Below are 13,512 nucleotides of genomic sequence, written 5' to 3' on the forward strand. Positions count from 1 at the left end.
TACCCCATGTTACCCCACGCAGGGACTGCCCATTAGGTTTAATTTTGCGTTTGCTTTCTCTCTATGCCTTGTGCATTGAATGGGCAGATGGAGCAGGGCTTTTGAGAGATGTCTCCTGTGCAGGTAAAAGGCTATATGACTGGGACATCTGGGTGGCTCAGTCGTTAAGCGTCTGCCTTCAGCTGGGGTCATGATCTCAGGGTCCTGGGATCGAGTCCTGAGTCGGCCTCCCTGCTCAGCGGGAGGCCTGCTTCTCCCCCTCCCATTCCCCCTGCTTGTGTTCTCTCTCTCTCTTCTCTGTCAAATAAATAAATTAAATCTTAAAAAAAAAAAGGCTGTATGACTATTATTTATTTTGCCTTGGGCACTAGGAAGCTCGAGACAGGGGACTGCAGATAGGGTAACCTACTTTGTATAAGTAAACTGTAGACGAAAAGAGAATTTAGAAAGGTGCTGCTTTGTTGTCGTGAATCTAGAACCAGACCACAGTGACCACTGGCTTCTGAAAAAGAGGAAAGTTTGGTTTTGATTCCTCCAAAAGCAGTTTGGTCTGGCAGAGAGAACTTTGGGTTCTGGGCTTGAGAGCAGAGGCACGCCATGGAGGGGAGAGCAATGTGACGTTGTGGCTGAGGCAGAGGATGGTGGAGGTTCCCGGACATGGAAAGGGAGGAGGAAACCAGGATGGGAGTGTGCTGAGTGCAAGACTGAGAAACTAGGCTTTGATTTTCCAGGCAGTGGAAAATTAGAACTTGTTCCCGAGAAGGGAAGTGGTGTGTTGGGATCATTGGGGAGCTGTGGATAGGATCATCGTTGGGGTTTGGCACCAAATCCCTTAGATGGCATTGTGTATGGTTCCTTCAACAATAGTCCCCAACCCAGATTCACATCAAAGCAGGCTTCCCGGAGGAGGTGATGTAGAAGCCAGAATGTGGAACGGGCATCACAGTGAAAATGTGTAAAAGTCATACTGTCCTGGCTACATAACCACTCATTTGGCCTTATAGGAAATAACTGGAATATTCTTGGAATGGTCACGGATAGACCAGCAGAGGTTAGCCACAGGCCCCTGGCCTGACTGGTCTGTTCACATCTGGCCCGCAGGAGACTGCCTCACACCAAGTGGAAAACCAGTCTTGCAAATTCTGCCACCTCAGCAGGTGGAAGTAAATGTATTTTTAACTTTATCATAAATGTTGTTTCATAATTATGTTGATAACTATCTACTATTCATTCTCTGAAAACAAACTAAAGACACACATCCGTGGCCTTTTCTCCCGGCATGTGCTTATGGGAAATAATGTGCTGGGCCTCCCGGTAGAGTGCCCTGATCTTCAGGTCTGTCCTAGGTGTGCGGGCCCAGGTGACCCTGTGTCATGGGAGGACAGCGGCTCTTTGGCCCACCAGCCAACCCTCAGGCCCATGGACTCACCCGCCTGAGAGCTCGTCTGCCCGTCCTCCCATTCTGGAGAAGCAGGCTTAGCTGGGGAAATGGTGGCCAGGCTAAGATCTCGGAGAGGAAGGCGGTTTGGGGATTGAGGACTGTGTTCACTTCCTAGAGCTGCCATTACAAATGACCACAAACTGGGCGGCTTAACAAAACAGAAATTTGTTCTCTCAGTTCTACAGGTTGGAAGTCTCACTGTGTTGGCAAGGCCAGAAGGCCACACTCCCTCGCCGCTTCCTGGCTCCCAGTGGTGGTCCTTGGCTCACGGCTGTGACACTCCAATCTCCTCGTCCTCTGGCCTTCCCTGTGGCTCCTCTGTGTCTCTGCATCCAACCCTTCCTCTCCTTTCTCTGACCAACACTGGGTTTAGGGCCCAGCCTAACCCAGAGTAACAACCTTCCTTGATTACATCCGCGCAGGCCCCATTTCCAGATAAATCACACTCACAGATATTGGAGTTTAGGACTTGAGTGTATCTTTGTGGGGGCACAATTCAGCCCACTGTAAGCGGTGAGGTATTTGCAACGTCCAAGAAAAGCCTCTGCAGCCCTTTGGCCAGAGGCCAGTGAAGATGCTGTGGAAAGAAAACCAGGTTGAGCCCTAGAGCCCAGGTTTCTAGATACGGGATGTCACAAGGGCTCAGATGTGACCACTTACCACCACAAGCATTAGCCCAGGAGAAGCTGCCTTAGTTAACCACGTGTATGGCCACTCATTCTTGGTCTTTAGCCTGGGTTCCTCTACCTGGTTTTCATAAACCTCACGCCTTTTGATTCATAGTCTTTCTTGTCATGGGGAGAGGGGGAGACCATCTCATATCTCCCTCAGGGCTTTTGTGAGAGAACCACAGAGTCCAGAAGAGGCAGGCTCTCCGAAGTCCCTGGTCATCCATAGAAGCTATGTGTCAAACAGCAGTTTTAGGAAGATTTTCCAGAATGCCAGCTTATTTAGGTTATAGAGATACAATCTTGTTCTCTAAGCAGAGAATGTCTCCAGGACCAAACACAGACGCATCTGAGCCCAGGTTAGCAAACCAGGCAGTAAACAGCAGGGCAGTGAAGTCAGCAGCCTGGGATGGAGAAGGAATAAAGGAAGTTTGCGAGGGCCCAGGCAGACATTATATTGGTGGTGGTGTTTTTGAGACCATCTGAGACCATCCGTTTTCCCAACCTGGTGGCTTCATTATGGCCAAGAAATGAAAATTATTTTGCTTAAAAAAATAAATAAATAAACAAGTGGGGCGCCTGGGTGGCTCAGTGGATTAAGCTGCTACCTTCGGCTCGGGTCGTGATCTCGGGGTCTTGGGATCGAGCCCCACTTTGGGCTCTCTGCTCAGCAGGAAGCCTGCCTCCCTCTCTCTCTCTGCCTGCCTCTCTGCCTACTTGTGATCTCTGCCTGTCAAATAAATAAATAAAATCTTAAAAAAAAAAAACAAAAACAAGAGAAAAGCCTGGGTGAAAGAACATATTTATTAATAATTCAGTTAATATAATTTAATTATATTTTATTGTTTAAAGATTTTATTTATTTGAGAGAGGGAACGAGAGCACGAGCAGGGGGGAACAGCAAAGAGAGAGAGGGAGAAGCAGACTTCCCACTGAGCAAGGAGCCCGATGTGGGGCCTGATGTGGGGCTCGATCCCAGGACCCTGAGAACATGACCTGAGCTGAAGGCAGATGATTAACTGACTAAGCCACCCAGGTACCCCATTTAATTCTACTTTTTAAAATTAAAAGCCTTCTTGAAAAGTTTTTGAAGTTTTTCCTGAGCTGAGCTCTTCACTTCAAGGCTGAGTACCAGCCCTCTGGATCTTGCCAAGCTTCCCCGTGCCTCTAAGCCTATGCCTAGACTTTCCTGCCACCTGGAATGTCCCAGAGAACTCAGACTAGTCTGTTGTCTCAAATCAGCTGAGCCTTTTTTTCCTCCAGGAAGCCTCCTGTGCCTCTTCACAGAGTGGGGGTTCCCTCTTTGACGGACCTCCTAGTCCAGTGGCTCTCAGTCAGGAGCCCTTTTGCTCTCATGGGGACACTTCAATGTTGGGAACATCTGTGGTTGTCACAATGTGAGGATGGGTTGTGCTCCTGGGTGCTGGTGAGTCTGGAGACCAGAGAACGGGCCAAACATCCCCCAGGGGCCAGGATGGTCCCTGTACCCCAAAGAATTTTCCAGCCCCAAATGTCAGTAGCACCAAGGTTGAGAAACCCTGCCCTAGGCTACGTTTACCATGTTACCATAACGTGACCATAGCCCTTCGCTTCCAGTCTTGCCTCCACCCGCGCAGAGGCAGAAATGTTCCTTTGGTGCTGGTGCTCTCAGCCCCGTGCAGAGTGTGAAATGAAACTGGAATGTTCTTAACAGTCTTTGTTGCCTTGATCCCTGTAGCTAAGATCACATCTCAGGTGGAACTCAGAGGAGTGATGCATAGATATTATTTAATAAACTACAATTGTCTCAAGTGCACAATTGTTTTAAATTAGATTTAAAAAGCTGACCCCAGGGGCGCCTGGGTGGCTCAGTGGGTTAAAGCCTCTCTTCAGCTCAGGTCATGGTCTCAGGATCCTGGGATCGAGCCCCGCGCCGGGTTCTCTCCTTGACAGGGAGCCTGTCCCCTCCGCCCTCTCTGCCTGCCTCTCTGCCTACTTGTGATCTCTCTCTCTGTCTGTCAAATAAATAAAATCTTAAAAAAAAAAAAAAAGCTGACCCCACACATCAATGATAACTGCTTCTCCGCTTTGCTTCGTTGTCTGCTGTGGGCGTACCCATTCCTGTTGAGGACCGAGAGTGTTGTTTCCCTCGTCTCTGTAGCTCCCTGACACTGTTTCAGTTTCTCCTGGATGCTAGACTTGGCCGTCATCACTTCCATGAATCCTATCCTCATTAAAGTTTGTGCTCAAAATAGTAACGGCCGTCCACTGAGCAATTTGTAGGTGCCAAAGGCTGCTCTAAGCACTATTCATGCATGGGTTAATTGAATTCTCCTCATACCCCATGACATAGATGTGATTACTATCTCCTTTACCCAGATGAGGGAACTGAGGCACAGAGAGAATAAACCATTCGTTTAGGTTTCCACAGCTGGTAAGTGGCGGGCGGTCTGACTCCGAGTTTATGATCTGAACTATGATAATAAGCTTAGATCCTTTCTCATAGCATCCAGCAGAACACATTCCAGATCATGATTCGAGACCTGATTGTAAAACACAAAACGTTACCACTTTAGAGGAAATACAGGAAAACATATTTACAATTTCAGGATAGGGAGGACTTCTTAAACAACATTCAAAGGGCACAAATGTTGATGGAAAAGCCCACAGTTTTGACCACACAAAAGCTAAAATGTTTGCAGAACACCATAAACAAAGCTAAAGGACAAGAGCTGGGCTAGGCCCAGACAGCTGCGGCATACAGGCGAGATAAGGGCTTGCTTGGCAGGAGACTCTGCGGAGGTGACCAGCCACAGTAAGAAGAAGCCCCCAGGGGAGCCGCATGGGCCGCGGAGGGAAGAAGAGGAAAATTGTCTGGCCAGTAAACACAAAGTGATCCTCACGTTCCCTCGCAATCCGGGAAATGAAAGTCAAAATAACCACAAGAAGGGCTATAGCATTTCTTACCCATCGGATGGGCAGAAAGCAGAATGTGTCACCCTCCCAACTCCTGGGGAGGAGTCCGATGGCGGAGGGTGGCTGTGAGCTGTCCAGCCAGCCCATCTCCTCTGCAGGCCCCAGGTCGCTGCTGTGAATTCCTCCAGGCCATGTTAGCTTCTGGAGAAAACCCGATACAGAGCAAGACTGTTCTCGGCGCTCCCCGAAGCTGTGGAGAGAGGGGAGGCCACTAGGCCCCTGGGCCCGGCCCCTGGGCCCTGCCCTCGGTCCATTGCCTGGGCCTCCCCAGGCCACTGGGTCATCTCTCCGCACGCTTGAGTGCCCCTCCCGGAGAAGGGTTTGTCCCCACACTTAGGATTCCCTGGCTCAACACCTGTGGGCCCTTCCTGAAAGCACAGACCTCCTCCTTCTGCCGGGAGGGCCAGAGCAGGGCAGGTGCAAGGCCAGGGTAAGCAAAGGAGAGGAGTGGAGGGTGCCAGGCCTGCCCTCCCGCCCTTGTCACCCTTGTGAGGGTGCTCCTGGCTTCTGAGAGCTGTCGCCACCTGCCCTGTCCCCTCTGCTGTCTCATTTCCGTCTGTCATGAGCACAGGCTAGTTTTGGGTCAGTGACATCCTCATGAAGATCCTTACCTCGGGTAGACCCTATTTCTCATTCACTTGGGAATAAGCAGCCTGAACCATGGCTTCAACCTTTTAGTGCCTCGAGTCGGGCAACTAAGTCATTTTAGCCTGTAAGGACTCAGCCCAGGTTCCTCCGGATCCAATACCATCACAGGCCCATACGGTTGGGGGTCCTTTTCTTAGACAGAGGAATCACAATTTTTCTCGTCTACATAATGTCTCCAAGATTTCAGACACAGAATTCTGGGGCCTGTGCCTGATTGGTCGAGCAGGTTCAAATGTCTTTCTTTCTGTGGGGGCGCCTCCGGTCCCTCTCCCCGGCACAGGCACTACTCTCCTGGGGTTGAACACAAATAGGGATCCTTGTTTCATTGCCCAGGCTGAGCTGGTGGTCCGTGCACAGCAGGGTGGGCCCTCGGCCCGATTCTCAGAGAATTCCCTCCTGGGTTGGCCTCCCCGCCATGACCTCTGAGCTTCTATAGGACTTGAATAGAAAATACCGTCTCATATGTTACTCAGCATAAGGATTTTTAGGTTTTTCCTAAAATGTAATACCAGGAAAATGTTTCTTTCATGGGGAAAGCGTGCATGCTTTATTTAGGATCTGACAGCAGAGAGGCCCCTGGTGACAGTATAGAGAGAGTTCTTGGGGAGCTCTGCGGTCCTGGATTTCAGTCCTGACCCAACCCCTTACTGAGTGAACTTGGGCAGTTGAGTTACCCTTTCTCACCCCAATGATCCTGTCTCAAAGCGGGAATAATGACCACGAGGCCATCAGTGGTTGTGGCGCTAGGACGCGGCGATGGAAGGCTCCCAGTGCAGTACTAACCCAGCCGTGGTTGTCCTTAGGAAGCCCGTTGTGCCAGGAAACTCCAAGCTGGAGCTAGTGCCCAGAGGAAGTGACTCTTTAAACTTAGGTTCTGATACCAGTTCGATTTTGTTCTAATCATTCTAAGTCATCTCTACCCTCAGCGTGGGGCGGGAACCTGCAGTCCCGAGATCAAGGGTCATGGGATCTACTGACTGAGCCAGCCAGGCACCCCCTGTTCTAATAATTTCTGATTGTACTTTGGTGGCAATTATCCCATTCCATCCATGTTTTAATGTTCTAAACTGCCTCACATCTTTTGTGGGACACAGGGGCACCTGGGTGGCTCAGTGAGTTAAGCATCTGCCTTCAGCTCAGGTCAGATCCTGCGGTCCTAGGATCGAGCCCCACATCAGGGTCCCTGCTTGGCGGGGTGTCTGTTTGTCCCTCTCCCTCAGTCCCTCCCCCTACTTGCTCTGTCTCTGTCTCTCAGATAAATAAATAAAATCTTTTAAAAAAGAAAAAGAAGAGCAGCAAATTCCAGTCAACTTGTGCCATTCCTGAGCTCTCAGATTCTAAACCCAACTTGACCAACTTGTCCACTGGGTGTCCTCAGGCAAGTCACTTTAGAGACCTGTCACTGTTGGGAGGTGGAGGTGGGTCACTTGTGATGCCTGTTTTCTGCTCTTACTTTGACCCCATCGGGCCTCCCCCAATGTAGGAAACAGATGCCAAGTTCAGAGTGTGCTGCCCCTGGCCGCTTGGCAGATGCCCTTGTCAGGTGGGCCCCCAGTCAGGCTCCCTACTCCGTGGCTGGAGAAGCTGGCGCCACCCCATCCAGAGCCACATCATGGACACTCCCCATCCTGATGCAGACGGAAGCCCATGCCCTGAGCCCGAAGGCTTCTGTGACTCATCTGGGACTCTGACATTAGGGCCAGGGTCCTTCTCTGCACCCGGGTGCCTGGGCACCCCGAGCTGGTAGGCATTCCTGTTCTCTCCTGGACGCTTGTCATTCCTGCAAGCTCGTCACTCCTGCACGCTTTTGTTCTGTGAAGTCAGGAGCACTGACCCTCCTCGGGAGCAGCTCGGAGCAGATGCTCTTCTCTGCTGAAGGCCCGAGTGGAAACGTGGAGCGGAAACTGTGAGCGCGTTTGTTCTCTGAGTCTCTCCTGGCTTTCCTGTGCAGCCTGCCCATGCCCTCAGAGAGATTGTTTTGCATGTGGTTGTTAAACTTTGATTCGGTGACTCATGCTGGGGCGAAGGCTTCACATCTGCCTCCCTCATTTGATTACTTTCTTCTTTTCCTTTTTTTTTTTTTAAAGCTCAAAGCAAAACTACCTTGGCAGCTGAACGTGACTCTGGCGTCCAGGAAGGGGAACTTTGGCGTGAAGTGTCTCCTGATGGCGGTGTGGCCCAGCCGGGCTGTGCTCCCCCAGCTCCAGTGACGCCTAGCTAACTGGGAGGACCGCCGGGGCGCAGAGGGGAACTGGAGCCCACCGTGGGGGCTGGAGATACGCGTTCTGCCGGTGAGTGCCTGCCCCAGCCATCCGTCATTGTGACAGGCCCCTTGCAGACTCCGGTCCATACAGTACTGGGGACGGGGGGCAGGTTGGAGGGCTGTTCTTGGATTAGCATTATTTTGAGCGATTTGATTTCCTTGTCTTACATGATGTTAAGCATGCAGAGAAAAAAAAATTAGATGAAATCCTTGCTCATTTTAGCACAATTATATTTACTTTCAAAAGGGCTTTCATAGGAGAAAGATTAATTGGAGGAACTCTTCAGTTTAAGGAAAAACTCCCGCTGGGATCTTCTAATTTTTTTTTTAATTTTTATTAAGATTTTATTTGTTTATTTGACAAAGAGAGAGAGAGATCATGAGTCGGCAGAGAGGCAGGCAGAGAGAGAGGAGGAAGCAGGCTCCCCTCTGAGCAGAGAGCCCGATGTGGGGCTTGTTCCCAGGACCCCGAGATCATGACCTGAGCCAAAGGCAGAGGCTTAACCCACTGAGCCACCCAGCTGCCCATCCTGCTGGGATCTTTGAAGATATTTTAATTTTATGAAATCAGAGGGTCTAGAACTCTCAGGCACATTTTCAACCTGTCTCAAGGCTCTTGAAAGCATGTCTTAGACTAGATACTGATTTGTGGGTGTCTAGTTTCCTGGCTGATCAGAAAGATCTGGGAGAAGCCCCAAGCCCCATCTCCCCCTAAAGGATGGCTCTGTAGTCTTCGAGAAGGCCCATGAGGATATGGAAATAAATCGTAATGGCAGGCACTGAAGACAATTTTAGCTAATTCTCTGTGGCTATGAGAAACCTTAGCCATGCCTCTGGGATTATGAAGTGCCCTCCAAGTCCAGGTGATGCCAGCCCAGGAGCTCAGACACCTGACACGTGAATAGGGTGCATGTGGAAGATAGTAGAGGGTGGTTTTTGGAAAAACTTTGGTTCAGAGCTGCCCTGGGTTATGGATCAGGGCCTGTGTGTCTACCCAAAGTAACCTGTAGCGGTACAGAAGGGCAAGGGACAAGTTCAAGGAGAAAACAAAAGGCCAGCCCACCCAGGCTCACAGCAGCGCTACTCACAATGGCCAAAAGGTGGCAGCACCCCAAGTGTCCATCCACAGGTGAATGGAGAAACACAAAGTGGTCTCTATACATGATGGAAAATTATTCAGCCTTAAAAAGGAAGAAAATTCTGACATATGCTTACAACAGAGAGAACCTGGAAAACATTATGCTGAATGAAATAAACCAGTTAGAAAAGGACTAATACTGTATGATTACACTTCTAGAAGGTACCCAGAGTAGTCAGAGTCATAGAGATGGAGTAGCTGTGGTTCCCAGAGGCAGGTGGGGGAGAAAGGGTGGGGTGTTAGTGTCTAATGGGGACAGGGTTTCAGTCTTACGAGATGAGAAAGTTCTAGAAATGGATGGTGGGTGATGGTTGCTTCATGCCACTGAACTGCACTCTTAGAAATAGTTCCTATGGTAAATTTTATGTTATGTATAATTTACCACAATTTTTTTTTTTAAATTATAATGCCCTTTAAAAATCCCCCAAAATCCAGGCCCAGAACACAAATCTTGTGGGCTGAAGTTTTCGCCTTTCTGTGACTTCCCCAAAATCTAACTGACGACTCCACTGACCTTAGCTGAACTAGAACACTGCACAGACTGTGTTTACAAGAGCTTTGTCCTCACCATGGGGGTGACTTCTGGTGGTTGTAATGTGCTGGACTGGTCTGGGGCTCACAGAGGTGAACGGAAATGCATTTGAGGGTCAAGGGCAATGTGATGAACGCACACACCCTGGGCCCATGCGTGGGCTTGCCTTGTTCTGTGGCCCCCTGAGCAGCCCCGGGCAGCACCCTCTGGGCCAGGCTGTAATAGGAATCACTACCCTTGAGAGTCTAGTCCCTTCCATTTATTAGTTGCAGGACCCTGGGTAAGCTGGCAAGACCTCTCTTTTCTTTAGTTTTCTTACTTGCAGCATGATCATGAGGTAGCCCGTTTCCGTCTCCCACGGAGGTCAAGATCTCCAAAGTTAACATGTAAGAAAGCACCTTTCACTATAAAACACTGGGTACCTGGGAGCTGCAGGCTCTCTTTGCGTCTGATCTCTCTAACGCCCCCTCCTTCTCTCCTTCTTCAGTTCCTTGTGCATCCTCCTCCTCACGGGCTCTTCCAGTCAGAGGTTAAGGACCTCAGCCTGGGCTGGCTGACTCTGGGAGGAACAGGTCTGCTCTGATTCCCATCCTCAGAAAGTTCTCCCACTCCTCCTTCCCTCTTCCTTCCTTCCTTTCCTGCTCTTTTGTGAGTCCACCAACGCTGGATTCAACGCGAACCCATCTCCATGGCTGCCTTGACCATGAACCGCAGGGAAGTGCTGGGTGCACCGTAAGAGTCCCCGTGGAGACTGAAGATTTTCACACTGTTACTGATTAATCATCAGTGCTGTTTGTGACTTCCAGTCAAGCTTGAGGAAGAAAACTGAAATGAAATTGTTCATACTTTCAGGACTTAAAAATAGAAAGGGGTAAGAAGCTGCTGACAGTGTTGTAGCTCAAAGACTGGAGCATCTCAAGGGGAGGGTGGTGGCCTGAGGGCCAGGGGAGGCTCCTGAGGACAGACGCCACCACCCGCCTTCGCCCCCACCTCAGGTTTCTTATTTAGAAATTTTAAAAGGAAATGAAGTTGGTTTTAAAATCTCAAGGGGGCAAAGAAAGCCTCTGAAGTAGGTGGATTCTTTCAGTTAATTTTGTGTGAAAACAGCTGCCTGTCCCATGCATAACCTTTTAAAAGTCTCCTTGGAAAAGGAGCTCTTTTGGGGCACCTGGCTAGTTCAGTGGCTTGAGCGTGCAACTCTTGATCTCAGGGCTGTGGGTTCGAGCCCTATGCTGGGTGTGGAGATTACTTCCAAAAAATAAAATCTTAAAAAAAAGTAAAAAGAAAATGAACTCTTTTGGAACCTATGGGTGCTGTGGAGAGCTGCTGAGGACGGGGCCTCAATACGGCCGCTCTCATTCCCCCAGCCCAGGTTAAAAGCCCCACGTCTCTTCCTTTTGAAAATGTTCTGATGCTGTCATACCAGACCACAGAGTTCTAAAACAAGCATGGACTCTCCTTGCAGCTGTTACTTCGTGACTAAAGAGAAGTCACCCAGCTCAGCTATATTTTGGTTTTTCCATTTCTGTAGTAGTAAGATACTACCTCCATCGTGACCTGAGCCAAAGGCAGAGGCTTAACCCATCGAGCCACCTGAGGCGCCCCCTCATCTGAGTTTTGAAAGCACATTTTTTTTTTTTTCCTATTTGAAAGTATTGTGCTTACCATCATGATTTATGGCTTGTTATTTACATTTTTGGTCTGTTTTCCTGAATAGGTCAAGAACAAATTGAAATTGGACTGTATATTAGTTTTTATGGAACTGGGTCCCAGCACAGTGCCTAGTGCCTAGGAGGTGTTCAGGAAGTGTTTATTACATGAATGAATGCATGATGGATGGATGAATGAATGGATGGACTAGGGTGCTGTGATGTAAGGCAGAGGCGGTGCTTGTGAAAAACGTGCAGGAAGTAGAAATTGTCCAGTTGGGTGTAGAAGGGAGGGAAAGGGAAGAGTGAGAGGTGACCTTGAGATTCCTTCTTGGGGTCTGCGGAATGCCATTCAATGAGATGGGGACCCAAGAAAAAATATTTGAGGAGGGAAGATTATTTTCAGCTTTGGGAATTAACTGAAGAAAACTCTGTTGAACTCTCCAATATACTAGCACTGCCAGGTGCCGGTGATTCTGAGGCACATAGGTGGGAATGTAGTTCACAGTTCCTTGAGATACAGATAAATGACACATCAGTGCGTTCTAATAGAGGTGTGAGCAAAGTGTCTGGTAGACAGATGACCAAGCCACTCATTCTGTTTGCGAACTCAGCGCTGATGAGCTGAATCTTGAGGTTTGCCAAACCAACAAGAGCATTCCAGGTAGAGAGGAAGGCATATGCAGAAGCACAGTGATGAGAACCTTCTGGAATGCTTGGGGAGCGGGGAGGGATTCAGCAGAGCTCAAAACAAAGGGCCAGGTGGGCCAGTGGTGGGTGGCAGGTGGACCAGGGTCAGCACTGCGAGGGGACAGTTCGCAGGCTGCTCAGGAATTTGGTTTCTTTCTTGTTGTCAGCATGGGGTCTGAGGATGTTTCTAAGGAAGGGCATGATCAGACTTGTTCTAGAAATATACTGCAGGCTACAGATGGTGGCTGGGTCAGATGGGGTTGTGGAGGGGGCCGTGGGAGTCTGGCAGTGAGTTAGGTATGGGATGGAAAAGAGAGGAGTGGGAGGGGGCGCGGGGGCGGGGGGGGGGGGGAGGATGGAAGGGAGGAGGGGGGGAGGGGAGGTGGGCAGATGGGGGTGAGAGTGGCCAGGCTGAAGGAGGGAAAGACCCTGTGCCTCTGTCCCGGGGCCTTGGGTGACATGTCTATGTGTCGCCTCCATGGAATCATCTTCTTGGAAATACCTACTGGAAAGCTCTGGATTTAAGAAGAAACTTTTGGTTTCAGAACTCCTTTTCACTTTTAATAACTATTGGGGATGCCAAAGAGCTTTCGTTCTTGTGGGGTTCTAGCCATTCATTGATAGGCAGCCTATGAGAAACTAAAATTAAGAAATTAAACAATATTCCTTTACCTAAAATAACCATAAATCATTACATTAATATAAATGATGCATTTTTATGAAAAATAACTCTATTTTCCCAAACGAGAAAATGTGTAAGGAGACTGGCCCTGATTTACGCTGTGCAAATCTCTGAGATGTGGCTTAAAAGAAAGGGGCTGGGTTTGCCTCTCACCTTCTGCGTTCACTCTGCTGCAACATCACACCACACCTGCTCTCAGGAACACTTACTTCATGGTGTACTGGTAAGGATGAGGGTGGGGGGGGAGCAAATAACCTTAGTGTTACTATGAAAACAGTTTTTACTTTGAAGTCTCCATGAAAGGGTCTTGGGCCCTCCCTGAATTTCCACGGACCACACTTAGACAAGCACGGAAGTAGATTCAGCAAATGTTGGGCGAGTGATTCTGAGCTCCGCGGACACTTCATTCAAATATTCAAATAGCACGCATGCCGTTTGCCTCACAGATTTATGACGCGGAGCAGGGGTGGGGGAGGTGCCTGGTGCTTAGCGGGGTCTCAGTCCGAAGTGCAGCCCTGGACAGCCCTCCCCCCACCCAGGCCCGCTCAGGATCCGGAGGCGTGTGTGAGTGTGTGTATGTGTGTGTGTGTGTGTGTGTGTGTGTGCGCGCGCGCGCGCGCGCGCGTTTGTGTGTGTGTGTGAGCGTAAGGGCAATGTAAGGGCAAGTAGGGAGCATGACCAGGAGAGCAGACTGCCTGGGCAGGACCTCATCGTCAAACACATGAACAGAGACCAAAGAAAGAGCTGGACAGACTAGAAGACTCAGGCCAAGTCATAGGGTGTCAGGGAGAAGAGTTTCAGGAAGAAGTGGTCCAAAATGTTTTCCAAATGTTTTGATTTAAAATG

At 49.5% G+C, this 13,512-nt stretch overlaps 1 long non-coding RNA gene across 1 annotated transcript; it reads left to right on the top strand.

The window, feature by feature from the left end:
* Positions 1-7,365: 7,365 nt before the first annotated feature.
* Positions 7,366-10,867, top strand: LOC116588349. Its single transcript, XR_004284899.1, has 3 exons — positions 7,366-7,618; positions 7,800-8,003; positions 10,133-10,867. It is a non-coding gene; the product is annotated as an uncharacterized LOC116588349 (long non-coding RNA).
* Positions 10,868-13,512: the final 2,645 nt, after the last annotated feature.

Source organism: Mustela erminea, chromosome 4 (genome assembly GCF_009829155.1).
Source record: "Mustela erminea isolate mMusErm1 chromosome 4, mMusErm1.Pri, whole genome shotgun sequence".
Taxonomy (NCBI): Eukaryota; Metazoa; Chordata; class Mammalia; order Carnivora; family Mustelidae; genus Mustela; species Mustela erminea.